Below are 14,910 nucleotides of genomic sequence, written 5' to 3'. Positions count from 1 at the left end.
CCACACTCCCTGAAGATATATAGAAGTTAAAGTTGCCTGGAGAAAAAAGAAATTTTCTTGAGTGGTATAGCTTCTCAAGTCCTTTTAAATTGCACATTTACCTGAAAATAATCTGTAATCTCTCACCTGTGCCCATACTAAACATATCAGTTCACGAAGTTAACCTTGGCTGAAATTGTTCCTTGGTTCTTTATGTCATGGCTGGGGTTTGTATATGTCCCCAGGAAAAGTTCACACAATTAGTAGTTTAGTTGGGGGATTATTGTGGGGTTCAATTTGAGATCATTAGGATGGAACCTAAACAATATTTCTTTTCCTTTGTGGCAGAGAGCAGAACTACCCAATTTTACAACAAAGACCTCCAAAACCAAGAACCAAACCAACCCATGTACTATGGCAGACCTCAGGTAGAAAATAATTTCATTTGTTGCTTATTATTTCTTTTCTGGTTTTGAGCAAGAAGCTGTGGGGGAAGTTGGGCAGTTTGACTTCTACTCAGGCACAGTGCAGTCTCAGTAAAAGAACATGGGATACACTAGGAAGAAAGGCATCCTTGAAAACAATGTATACCAAGAGCAGATGACTGTCAATGGGAGAAAAATGCCAATGTTGATCTGTAGGATTCTAGGTAGTGTTCATCAAGAATGTTCTTCAGTTCTGCTTTCCACATTCAAATATGCACTTCAGTAGAAAGGCTTAAAATGAATCCAGATTCCAGTTAAAGAGCTCACTAGATGAGAAAAGAGAAGGTAATGAGATTCTGGGAGGCTTGTCTCCATGGCTGAACTTTAGAGGTAAAGAGGTATGGGAGGCGCTCTATAGTTCATGGCTGAGGAGAAGCCAATCTGAATTCAGTAGCTGAGTGGACCTCAAGCCTTCTGAGCCTCTAACTTCTTTCATCTGTAGAAGGCAATATTATCTTCTGCCCCACAGAAGCACAACTTTAAAAAGCAAATGATTCAAAATAAATTGCCTGTCACAGCAATAGTTGATGAAGAGTAACCATGGTTCTTATTGCTTTGTGTAGCACAAGTGAGTGCTTTTTTTGCATTTGAATTTCTTACAGTATGGGAGTAAAGAATAGAACACACCTCACATTACTGGAAAAAAATATGGAATGTTGCCTTGCGGTAGACAGAACCCTGGCTTCAGGATTTAGGACATATCCACGTGCAAAACTCCAGAACCTATGACCTTGATGATGTTAGATGCTACATTAGTTATTTTTCACATTGCTGTGATTAAAAAAATTCTAAAGAGTTTCCTTTGGCTCACATGTTAGGAGAGACAGTCTCTTGTGGAAGGGAAGACGCTGTGGCAGAGATACGTGGCAGCTAGTCACATTGGGTCAAGAATCAGCAAGATGGATGAATGCTAGTGTTCAGCTCACTTTCTCCTTTTTATTCAGTCTAGGCCCATAGCCCATGGGATGGTGCTGCCAACATTCAGACTTGTTATTGTCTCCAGTTAAATCTGAAAATGCCCTCGCACAGATGCCCAGAGGTATGTTTTCTAGGTGTGTCCAAATCAAGTAGACACTGAAGATTAGCCATCTCAGATGAACCCTTGGAACTTAAGTTACGGATGAATGCAGTGTGTTACGTAGATAGTCTCAGAATAAGACAGCTATCCAAGGGGATTTGCATGAGTCCAATGACATTGAAAGAGTCCTTGAAAGTGGATCCAGAAGATGTGACTATGGAAAGGAGATGCACAAGTCTGGTAGCACTAGAAAGGATTACCCTCACCTTGCTGGCTGTGGAAGACTCGAAGGTTGAAACTGGATGCAGCAAGGCAGGGGATACTCACCATGAGCCTGTAGAAGGAATACACTCTTTAGGATAGTTTGCTTTTAGCCCACTCAGATTCTTGCCTGGCTTCTGATTTACAGAATTACAAGATAGACAGTGTATGTTACGAGCCATCAAGATGGATCAGTAGTTAAAAAAAAAAATGTTTGTTGAACAAGCCTGGTAGCATGAGCTGGATCCCTAGTGCTGTTAGTGGAAGGAGAGAATGTACCTCTGAAAGCTGTCCTCGGACACATCCACCCTAGCACAAGCCAGAACACACTCTCTCTCTCTCTCTCTCTCTCTCTCTCTCTCTCTCTCTCTCCCTCTCCCTCTCCCTCTCCCTCTCCCTCTCCCTCTCCCTCTCCCTCTCCCTCCTTCCCTCTCTCTCTCTCTCTTTGTCTCTCTCTCTGTGTGTCTCTCTCTCTCTCTGTGTCTCTCTCTTTGTCTCTCTCTGTCTTTGTCTCTCTGTCTCTGTCTCTCCCTCTCTTTCCTGAAACAAATGAAACAAGCAAGACAAAACTGAGTTGCTTTAAGCCAATTGGTATGTGGTGATTAGTGCAGAAATAGAAAAATGAATACAATTGCTTATGAAAATTCTGAAACAATGATATGCTCTTGGATATAAGATGAAATCTTTCTAAACCACAGCTTTTCAGGAGTCCTCTTGGGTCCTCTTCTTAGATATGCATAATCATAGACGGAGGAGTCCTGTTTCTCTGATTTGTTTTGCCTGGTTTGTGTGTGCCCATCTCAGGCAGCTGTTTACAGAGCTCAATTTACACTTTCCATTATATTTGTGGAGATTTATATACAAAACACTAGGCTAGCCGCTTCTGTGTCAGGCAGGTTGCACCAGGGCTAAATGAAAAGGGAAATTCCAACCCAACTGCAAAATGGTGTTGATAGAGCCCAATTGAAAATATTTAGAAGAGAAGGAAAGGGCCTTATTTCCCGGGATGCTGAGGTTTTCCTGACAATAACAGGGATGTTGTAGCATTTTTGGAATATGAAACTTGAAGCAAATGGCATTAAGAAAAGGAATGAAAAATCCCAATTCTTAAGTAAACATCTGTAAAAGGATTTGGAACCTAGGAGAAGGAAGTTCTGAGACCTACTAAAGGGAAGGAAGGCTTTATTTACCAGCCCTGGATTGTGCTTCCTGTTGTGAAGTTCAAGGCTGTTTCATAACAGCTCAGTGGGGGAAGGGGACTGCAGTAATGAGGAAACCGCTCTTGATTCCTCCATATTGCACAGCTAATGACATTGTCTGAGTAGTGCAGTCTGTGTGGGACGTGAACTCTTGCAGCCAATGATAAAGCATGCTCTTTTAATTGCAAGGGCATCTTTAAGTGTAAAATTGTTGACTGTGAGCACCATCCTTTATTTGCATGCAGGTTTTTTGCCTTTGTGGAGATTAAAACAGCACAAAGGGTGAAGCAGTCATCCTAGACCTCCCCTTGGCTATTAGAATTCTCCAAACTTGTATTAGTGGTGGCTCCACAACTAGAAAAGCCAAAGGTATCCCCTTCCCAAAATGAATGAGGTTCATGTCTTTCTCGTCAAAGAACTTTGCCACAAATGCCATGAAAAGTGTTTTGAGACAGATTTCCACAGGAGGTCAGCCAGGAAATTGAGAAGGAATGTTTTCAGTTTGATGGGAGGTTTGATAACCCACTTGTGCCCTTTTGAGAATGGATGGTGGGAGGCCGGCCTGACATGTACACTAGAAGTCACTTTTAGGCTACTTCTTTGGAGCAATGTTCCAAAAAAAAAATGCAGACTTTGACAGCAAAAGACTCCTTCAGGTTAATGAACAGACGTGGTGAAGGGACTCTAGCCAGTCTGAGCATGGCAAACATGGCTCTGGCAGACATTACCCTTCTCCCTCAATCTCTCTGCCTTGATAAAAAAAAAAGCTCAAAACCAGTAGATTACATTCCCAAAGCTAGCCACTAAGGCCTATTCCCTTATTTGGCCACTTCCTCCTCCTGAGGCTGACTACCAAGGTCCAGCTACCAAAGTATTAAAGTCCAGCAATGAAAAGCTCCCTTTGGCTCACCTAATTAGAATGTCCAATTAGAATCAAACACCTCATCCTAACTTGGAGGTTCCCCTTTTAGCTTTATAAACTGTCATTTGCCTATGGACCAGGTCTGTCTGTTCTCTATCCAAAGGCAGTCCTTTGGTCTGTCACCCTACAATTTATCGGTGGCCCTTCTCCCTTGTTCCTGTCCCTTATCCCCTTTTCCCTATCTCTTATCTTTGTCCCTAATCCCCTTCCTCTGTGCCTCTGAAGCAAAAAAAAAAGTCTCTTTTGTACTGAGAACTTGGCCTTGGGGTCCTGAGCTGATACCAATTCTTTCAAGCCAGGCTCTCTTACCAAGCTCCATGTTCAAGTTCACACTGGCCTGTCCTGGACTGTATGACCTTCAATGTGTTAATTAATAGCTTTGTGTTTCTGCTTCCTTGTTATAAATGGAGCAAGCAGTAATAATTTGTATTGTTCTTTGAAGAATTAAGGGAGGCAATAAATGAACCTTGCAAATTGCACCTGGCGACATAAAATGTTTCATTAATGTTTGATTAAATAGAATGCATGCCAATTCATGGTAGAGGAGTAAGAACTCAAATAAGCAGCTGAGAATGGAAGGCAAAGCTCAGAAACCCAGGAACCCCTCTCAACCACAAGTATGACGGTATCATTTGTACCTGACATTCAAGGCCCTTCTGTCTCCACCAAGTTTTATCTGCATCCGTCTTTATGAGATTCCTTTCAGAGACTACTTTGCCAGTATCTTTGGTCTTCAGGAATTTTTATATCCTTCCCTACAATTGTGTTTAATTTTCATTTAAAATCTACTCCAGAAACACAGCAAAGCTTAACCAACATACTCAACTTTGAACTTGGAAAGTGGAGACTTGAGTCTCAGATGGTGGCACACACACACACACACATCTCTAATCATAGCACTCTGGTGGGGGAGACAGAAAGATCAGGAGTTCAAGATCATCTTTAGAGATACTGCAAGATCAAGGCCAGATAAGACTACAGGAGACCCTTTCTCAAAAGAGAAAGAAAACAACAACAACAACAGCAACAACAGAAAACATAGTTCAACTCCCAGATTTTCATGCCCTTGTATCATATAACTACAGTGGTCAATAACCATTGTATCATGTCAAATATTAGGGTACCATTTTCTTGCTGCAAATGTCTGTGTTCTTGCTGCTTCTGTACTCTTTGTCCAGCCATCACTTACTTTTGGATGTTTGGTTACATTTCTTTCTATCAGATCCTAAGTATTCTGGGGTAGGGATTACAGTATGTGTGGGTGTGTGTGTGTTACCAAAATCTCTGTAATAGTGTAGAAGAAAACTAGAAAGACTAGTAGGAACAGGTTTTTAACACAAGCTCATTCTTTATTTCAGTCATAAAAAATCTTATTAATATCTCAAGAATATCTCTGAAGTTTAAATTGCAAGGCTGTCTCTACTGATAATATATTCAGACTTTTGCATGGATTCAATAGTCAGCCTATAAGGGTGTATGCACTGTGGCTATCACAACAATCTCAAGTATGGCCAATCACTGTGAGAACTCCTGGTTGGACTCGTCTCCCACGCTTCTGTTCTATCTCAATGCTGTGTCCTTAGTATCCAGCCCACTGAACACATTGGAAGTGAAAGCACAGGCCTACTTTGATTTTTTTTTCTTGATGGGACACAGTGTACAGGGAAGTACAAAAAGGCAAAAAGAGAACAGACCTGTTTTGTTCCCTTTCATCTCAGGTTTGGTGGGTTGCAGAGTCTGCAGCACACTTTGGAGGTCAGTAAGTCACACAGTATTTCTTCCTTCATGGTGTGCCAGTATGTTCAGCTACCAAACTCCTTTTGCAGGGAAGTAAGGAGAGTCCAAATTGCTCAACTTTGAGCATTAAAGGTGGAAAGGATAAAGAAGGCAAACATCCTCTCCTGTTGAGATGACTTGCAAGGCCCAGCCAGTGGCTATGTGGTGGCAAGTCTACTTGGGTCTTTATTGCTTCTGAATGAAGTTCGTGTCGAAGGCTTAGGAAATCCATTTCTTGAAGGGAAGTCCACCTTATTGCCTCACTTAGTTGCATATCATCTTGGTCTTCTACAGTCTAGATTAAACCCAGGGGGCTTAATCTCAGATGTGATCTCACGGTACAATTCAACAGTCCTCTTGTTTGATCATTCGTAGTGTTGTGTCTTCATCACAGTCCCAGCAATGGTGAAATAGTATTCTGTAGTTCTTCACATTCTCAGAAAAAAACAAAAAAACATGGCCAGGCCTTCTAGAAATACCTATCTTCCACCATTCTATCCACTGAGTCAGGTCCTAATTTCTGCATCAGGAAAGAAGTAATGGTTCTTCCCATAACTTCAGAGAGGAGGTTGGACCAGATGGCATGCCCCTTCCATTTCCAACATGCTATGCATACGCCTTTCTTCCTTCTTGCAGGGGCTTGGGTCTGCTTGCTTTGCCATTGCCTAGACTCAGAAAGCATGCTTAGTTTTCTCAAAAAACCTGACACTCTGGTATGTCTCTGGCCAGGGATGACAATTTTCACACATACTTTCATTTCTCCTGAGACTCACTGGGTGTGTCAGGAAATCATTCTTTGCATGCTTTCCAAAATTATAAGGTTTCAGGTAGATTCCGAAATTATAAGCCCTATTTGAATAGAATTAAAATATTCCTTCTGATGCCTGAAACAATTCTTCAGTCTCCAACATCTTCAGGATTGAATATAATTCCCATTCAGTAAATCCTAGCTATTTTTAATTCAGAAGAACATTGGTCTAAGAAATAGAGACAGCTTCTTGTAGGAAATATATTCAGAATTTCCCCATAAACACCGACTCCCATGACAACCAAACAAATAGAGAAAAGGAAGGAGAAACTCACTATCTTAGAGCCACCCGCACAGCATAACACTTTCTGCTAAACGAATCATGTTTAAATTCTTATTTTTATGACTGAAATAAAGAATTACTGTGTGTTTAAAAGCTGTTTCTACTAGTCTGTCTAGTTTTCCTCTAAGCTGATACCGAGATAGATTTTGGTATCACACACACACACACACACACACACACACACACACACACACACACGTGAACACATGCACGAGCATGCTAGGTATGGTGCTAGACACCTATAATCCCAGAATTTAAGAGGTGGAGGCAAGAAGATTGAGAGTTTGAGGGCACCCTAAGCTATAGAGTGGCATGTAACCTGGGCTGCATGAGCTCTGGGCCACACTGAGAGAAGAAGAAGGAGGAGGAGGAGGAAGAGGAGGAAGAGGAGGAAGAAGAAGAAGAAGAAGAGAAATTTAAAACATAAAGAGACAAGAGCAAACCCATCCAATGCATGAATATCTACTTCATAAGTTTTCATTTAACTGGTCTATGTATCTAAAAATTCATGTTGATTATTTCCAGTGTCTTCTAGTATCCTTCATCCTTCTCTCTCAATGAGTGGCTTAAGTCTCATAAAATAGAGGCTTACTATGACATACTGTCTTCTGTTTCATTCACTTCACTAAAGCCTTCATGTTGGGATGTGAGTGACAAATACCGCAAGCAGAACCCCTTTTCCCTTCTCCAAAAATTACTACAGAATCAGCTTCTGACAGATAAACAGCTAGAGTGACTCTCAACCAATCCTTGGATGGTTCCCTTTTTCATTAGGAGTGGCTTTGAATGCCCAGGGGCTACTTTCCCTGCTATCTGAAGATACCACATGGTGAGCAGTAGAATTCTAATTAACTCACTAATTGTGCCATGTCTCTTCTCTGCTAATGTTGTGTGTTCTCTGCTAGAAGATAAACAAGTCATCATTTTTCTTTCTTTGTGTAAGCTATTTTGCACAAGGGTTCCTCACAAGAATTCTCATGGTATCCAATCATAGTAACAGAAAGTTTGGAATGAACCATACCCAAATAAAGAACATTAATCAGAAACTAAAAAAATAGGATATGAAGTCTCTATTAAGATGATATATCTGAAGAGTATTTTGGATGATGAAATATTTATCATGATACAGTGAATGTATTTCTATAAAATATGCTTCTGTGAGGCATCCTATAAGAGTTATTCCTAGGAATGGAACTCATCATTAAAAATATTAGTAATTTTAGGGTCTACGGAAATAGCTCAGAGGTAAAGAGACAGTGTTGCTGTTATAGAGGATTCAGGTTTGCCGGCACTCATACCAGGGAGCTCACAACTGTCTGTGACTTCAGATCCAGGGGTTCTAATGTCCTCTTCTGTTCATCCCAAGCACTGTACTCACATATATAAATTTACACAAAGATACACACACACACACACACACACACACACACACACATATATATATATATATATATATATATATACACATAATTCAAAAGAAAAATTCAAAAGAACTAATAATTCTATATCTAATTCACATTGGTTGGGAAAAACTTCCAAAAACCAAACAAATTAATACTCATAAAGTAATAATCAGTTGAATGAAATTCATCCCACAGGATCACTGTAAATGTATCTGCCTTGTTATAGGAGTAGGCTGAAATGCTCTGACATAAACTCAAGATCACAAGCTTGTCTCTTCCCTCATCTATGTGTTGTTTTCCTGGAAAAATGTGCAGTGAAGTTGCATAAAAAAGTCATTGTATATAGCATTTCTTTGATGGCACTAAATTATTCAGTAGTAAGAATGTGCATTATAAAAATACATAGTTGAAAAACATGTCTTTTAAATATCCTAAAAGCTTCAGGCTGAAGCTTTATAAAGGCAGTCCGACTTTGTCTCTAAATGCTGTTTGTTTCACTCCCATGATATTTATTGTTTTGTAAAGACATTCATTTATGATCATTTACAGGTGCTGTTTTGATTACACTTACATATAAGATTGACTTATAAGAATGAATAAGTCAAACATTCTTTGAGCAAAAGAAAAAAAATGCCTCCAGTCCAGCAGCTGTGCTAATAAGTTTCTTTCATTCATTTATTTATACATTCAACAAGTATTTATAAAGCATATGGATTGAGCATATGTTGTGGATCAGCATTATGAGTAAGGCAGTCCACACCCTCCAGTTGCACAGAGAATCTGGAGAGAAACTATAGTACCACGTGGTAATTGTTTATTCTAAAATGTCTACAAGTCCCAGGTAGTGGAACAGTGGGAAGGAGTGAATGGTGACAGATTGATGCATGGGGAGTGAGGTGGAAGTTTCTCGATAGTGAAGACCTGAAAAAACAACCTGAGGAGGATAGGGAGTCAGACCTAGGCAGTGGGCTCCACTGTGACGACATGATTCAGTCAATACATAAAACTTGAGGAAATCAGGCATGATCCTCTCTCTTTGATAAAACAATCAGTAAGTGAACCAAGGAATGAAGAAAACCTGTTTGCAGTTGTGGTTAGGTGCTGCAGAAAGAATGAAACCCAGGGATATGTTTAGGTTGAAAGGGGACCCATCTATCTTCAGTGGTCTGGGAAAGTCCTGCTGCAGAGTGAGAAAGGTAAAGCTGGAACAAGGATGACAAGACACAAGGGGCCATAATAAGAACATAGTGGTCCAGACTAAGGGACAGCAAGTACAGTGGCCCTGAGAGTGGAAAGGTGGCTTCCAGTGTTGCAGGAAACCCCTGGGTGGTCATGGAGAAGACTACTCAACCTGTTTTATATTGTTGGGCTTTTATTCTTTATATCATTGATGAAAGGGTTGAAAGGAGGAGAGGGAAGCATCTGATGATCTATAATAGCATCTTTTAACCAAGATTGTTAACAGTTGTGAACTGTGTCTCTTCTGATAGAATTAGGTAAGAGACTTCAGACTGGTGGTCCAGCCAGAGAGACAGACCCCAAGCACAGGTAGAGGTGATGGATGAGCAAGGGAGAGAAAGTAAGACAGGACAGTAGAATGGTGAAGTGATGTCCTGTTTCTTTACCATGGAAAGAAACCAGCTGGCAGGAAGGTAAGTATGAAATCCCTTGGCCTCAGCCAATATGTATCAGACATGTAACAGAAAGAGTATGCTCAAGAAAACTGTGCTATGCCCAGTTCAAGACAGGAAGGGTGGTATCCATTAAAGGACACAAAGGACCACCAAGCTTCTAAATTTCCTCCCAGCTCTGACTCACTTTCCCTCTTGAAAGTGTCTTTTTTCTCTAAATAAATGGTCTCTGCTTTCTACTTCCATCCACTTGTTCCTTTCCAATTTCTTGTTCCAGGACTTAGGAACCTCTAATTCACCACCCAATATATACTGAGACCACTGGCACTGAGGAGGAGCCAGGATATTGTCTCCAAAGAAGAGGCCTAGACTACATCTTGGCAATACAGTCTGATTCCATGTTCCTTGTTTGCTTTAGGGTCACCTCTGCTCTGCCCTCTGGCCACCAAAGAATGATAAGAGTGATTTTAAAGGAAACTCCCTGAGAGAACAACAGCTTGTTTACCTGAAATGGAAAATTCTTTGGAACAAGACTGGCCCCTGCCCATAGATTCTAAACTGATGAGGTCAATCTACCTTTGAACCTGAACAAGATCACTAGGACCTAAATAGAACTGGAGTCCTTAGCCCTGGAGCTCCATGGAATATCTTCAACATTCCCCGGATCTGATTAAACGTGTGTTCAACCTTTTGACATCACAAAAGTCAGGTGTTCTCTACAAAGTTCATGCTTGGGTACCCCAGAATAGTTTAAAAAAAAAAAAAGAAGCAAGAGAGAAGAAAGGATAAAAAAGACAAAGGAATCTTATAATGGTAGGCTATATCCTTGGGCTTCGAGTTGGAGATGTCTGTAAGCAGATTTGCTAGAAATATTTACAACTTTCACAAGGGGTCAGTTAAGTCAAATAACCACTTCATAAAAGGGAAAGGAAATCAGGTCAAACAGGATATGTTGTCAAGTAAACACAGCCATTGGCTCCTGATCGAATATATAGCCTTCTCAGCTAGTTATTTTGTTGTGTAGACAGAGCCTCAAGCAGCTGTCCACTGGAAAACACACTCCTCCCTCACCTCAAAGAGAAGAGAGAACTCTTAGGGCTGCGTATGTGGCTTCCTTGGCACAGTGCTTGTTTGCCTAGCAATGTTGAAGTCCAGAATTAGATTCCTAACATTACATAAAAGCTAACCAACCTTGATGTCCTGTGCCTATATTCCCAGAACTCAGAAGATGGAGGAAGGAGGATCAGAAGTTGCAGGTCGACCACAACTACATATCAAATTTGTGACATAAGACACAGGAGTAAGAGTGGGAACGATATCTTATTCTAGAATCTAATACGAGTGATTGTGACTCTAGAATGTGGGTTAAGCTTTCCCTAAATACCATGTTTGAAAATAAATTTCTTGAATTTGATTCACAGTTACAGAACAAAAGAAAATCATAAATCAAAGCACCTTTCAAATACATTTGGGGGAATATCAGGTTTGTGGATTATAGCAGAGTAAGGAAATCTCTGCTCTGGGCTAATGAAGTGGTGGATATTGGAGGAAATACTACAATTACCACTTTATTAAACTACCATAATCCTAAACTACATTCTAAACTTTATTTTTTGGTTTTTCGAGACAGGGTTTCTCTGTGTAGCCCTGGACGTCCTGGAACTCAGTCTGTAGACCAGGCTGGCCTTGAACTCAGAAATCTGACTGTCTCTGCCTCCCAAGTTCTGGGATTAAAGGCGTGTGCCACCACTGCCTGGCTTTACATTCTAAACTTTTGTCCTTATATCCAAAGACAAATGTAGTCATCACTTCTCACCAAGGAAACTTCTGTTTGCAACAGATGGTGACCACTATAGAAAACCATTACCAATAAAAAATGCAGTGTTGTAGAGCTCAGCTCCAGCTGATACATCTCTAACACACCTAAGTCTAAAGCTCATTTAGAACATTTCAAAAGTGGAGTTGGAAAGAATAAGGTGCATACACTAAGAGAGTTTGCTATGAGACTGTGTCTCTTGTAAGTACTATCAGAAGCTACAACCATAAAATCTTACCAGCATGACTGCTGAAACATGAGCTGAGCAAGGACAACAACAACAGACACGCCAAAGTGGATAGGAGAAAGCCTCTGAGGTCTCAGTCCTGCACAAAGAACTACAGGCAGCTAAGGAATTCTAACAGCACAAATAGTCTTCCCCTAGAGACGAGCATACCAGCCTGCTACCTAATACCAAATGATAAGCCTTGAGAAACTGCACACAAATATCATTGGACAGATTGACTGGAGAATGCATGAGTGTGAAAGAGAGAAAGGAGAGGATTTGGGGGGAGGAGAGGGAAAGGATAAATTATGTGACTATATTATAATCTCAAAAAATCTGTGCTATAGATCTTGAATGTTATCTGGTGTCATCCTCAATCATTGAATTGGTAGAAGTTAGTAATCTATTAATATAGTCCTTGATTTTCCTAATAGTCACAAGAATGGATATTAGGCTAAACACAGAGGTTAGAAATGATTGCTTATTAGGGAAGCTAAAGTCAAGTCGAAGCAATTTGCTTCTGGATGTGCAACATTCCAATTCTCCCCAATCAAAGTTCTGATCAGTTCCTTGACCTTGCACATTCTTTAGCCAAGTAGGTGTGGCTTTTTTTCTGGGAATTGCAGTTTATACTCAGACCCTTAGCATTGTGAGACTCCTCCGCCTTCTTCCTGGTTGCTCAGAGGGCTCCTCTGTGCTGACCTTCCCGCTGGGAGCACCTATGCAGCCAGTCTGAAAGCTCAGAATTCCAAAATAAGACAGGAAAGAAGAGTCTGGAGTGCTTCATGTCAAGCCATTTCCTCTCCCATCACCAGTGAAGAATGGCCCAGCGGTTCTCTTACAAAAGAAAGTGTGAACACCCTCCATGATAGGAAGTGGTTTACAATGCCCTATGGGTCTCTATGAGTCACCGAGTAAAAGATAATTTAAAATCCACCCAGTTTGGGAGTCTTAGTTTTTATAAAGCCAGCACTTTCCCTATTTCCCATTGGACATCTTTAGAGGTTGATAGTTCAATTCAGTATAAAGTGCTTGCCTAGCAAACACAAGACACTGATTTAATTCTCAGTACTGAGAAAACATCAACAGCATTGAAAAAAACACTACAAAAACAAGGGAATGAAAAGATTAAACATTTCAGTGAAGGATACTCTCTTAAGACACCTATGCTGCCTTTTCTTGTATTTTTAGGGAAAGGATTCTCTCTTTCTCCTCCCTCCCTCCTTCCTTCCCTCCCTCCCTCCCTCCCTCCCTCCCTCCCTCCCTCCCTCCTCCTCCTCCTCCTTCTTGTTCTTCTCTCTCTCTCTCTCTCTCTCTCTCTCTCTCTCTCTCTCTCCAGTTGTTCCGTCTACATTTCATCCAATTCATTCTCATTTTCTCCCTTGCAAGGGAGAATTAAAGGCTATCCCATGTCTGGGTTAGTCCCACAATATACATGAGCAGTTAGTTATGAACATGAAAGAGAATTCCTTCTGCTAGCCAGCAACCAGGAAGAAGATGGTTCCCTCTGTCTTGACTACATTTAAGGGAGAGCCTGGGTCAGCAGAAAACAGTTGCCTCTACCATTTCATTTTAGCTTCTTTCAGAATCTTCTTTTTCACAATGAAGAGAGGGCTAGGGATGCAGCCCAGATGATACAGTGCTTGCTTAGCATGGTTATAAGCTTGAGATTCCATCTTATGGTCCAAATAACTTGAGAATGCCTAGTGAGTCTGAGGCCAGCCTGGGATACAGGAGACCCTGTTTCAAAAACAAATAAAAAATATTGAAAAGATGCACAAAAAGTGGTACATCAGTGGTAAGACTTGATCTTCCAATCTTCTACAGATCATTGATTGTAGAGAATTCTGTGAAAAGGAGGGGCCGAGGAGGAAGTACTCTGATACAGAAATAATTTAGAAAGCTGTATTTTCTACAACATCAATTCATTGAGGGTTGTTGTTTTCCCATCTGGGAAGTACTGTTTAGATGATTAGTAAATAACTACAGAGATAGAATAATCTGACTTAAATACAACTCTTTCCATCATTTGGAAACAGGTTTACTTCTCTGTAAAAAAGCTGTAAAAATCCATGACCTAACCATGGAAACTTGGGTAATTCCATGTAAACTACCAGACTTCCACATTGCTTAGATTAAACACAATTAATGCACTGTTTAACATGACACAGTGATATTTTGGGGCAATTAGATAGACAGCAGTTTAGAATATTATCTGCAGGATAGTATCACGAATATCTATTTGTCTCCAACCAATCCCCATAGACTTAGTAACATATCCAAGTAGAAACAAGTAAAGTATAAAACTCAAGTGCCCCCCATTCTCAAGACCATCCCCAGAACACCAACAAAACTGCAGATGCAATTAAAATCCTATGCTCGCCGAGCAGTGGTGGCACACACCTATAATCCTAGCACTTGTGAGGCAGAGGCAGGCATATTTCTGAGTTCGAGGCCAGCCTGGTCTATATAGTGTGTTCCAGGACAGCTAGGGCTATACAGAGAAACCCTGTCTTGAAAAACAAAACAAAACAAAACAAAACAAAACAAAACAAAACAAACCTATGCTCAAATAAAAGTGTAGTTCACTGGCAAACCATTTGCCTAGCATGCACAAAGCTCTGGGTTCATTTGAAACACTGAAACAGTGAAAATCAGCTGGAGGCTACTGAAAATATGGTCAAAATAAAATAGAACCCAAGATTTTCCCAAAGGCAGAATTGATCTCATATTACCATGGAGGATTCGAGAAACCATTACCCAAAGTAAAGCACAAGTCATTTGTGATTTTTTTCTTTTAGTAAAATATGGTTTGGCATGCTTTCATGAATGTGGATTGCCATTCAGTATATTAGCACCATCTTACAGGTGCTCCAAGAGTAATCAGCAATCCTGATAGCTAAAAGGAGGCGCGATCAGAATTCACAACCACTGTCCAGGCCTTTTAGTGTATAAAGAATATACAGTCTCCCTAACATTCCCCGGGCTCTCAAGGTAAAGATAATATTTTGAAAGTAAGAATGAGATGTAGCTCAGTTGGCAGAACTGCATAACGTGCCCAAATCCCTAGGCTCAATCCTCAGCACAGGAAAACAAGGTTGAT

At 40.6% G+C, this 14,910-nt stretch overlaps 1 long non-coding RNA gene across 1 annotated transcript; it reads left to right on the top strand.

Moving 5' to 3' along the window:
• The first annotated feature begins 375 nt into the window (after nt 1-375).
• Nucleotides 376-10,306, top strand: Gm39549. Its single transcript, XR_878311.1, has 3 exons — nt 376-407; nt 1,409-1,503; nt 10,184-10,306. It is a non-coding gene; the product is annotated as a predicted gene, 39549 (long non-coding RNA).
• The last annotated feature ends 4,604 nt before the right edge of the window (nt 10,307-14,910 follow it).

This window comes from Mus musculus, chromosome X, assembly GCF_000001635.26.
Source record: "Mus musculus strain C57BL/6J chromosome X, GRCm38.p6 C57BL/6J".
In the NCBI taxonomy this organism is placed as follows: Eukaryota; Metazoa; Chordata; class Mammalia; order Rodentia; family Muridae; genus Mus; species Mus musculus.
This window is presented reverse-complemented; position numbering and strand designations above follow the sequence as displayed.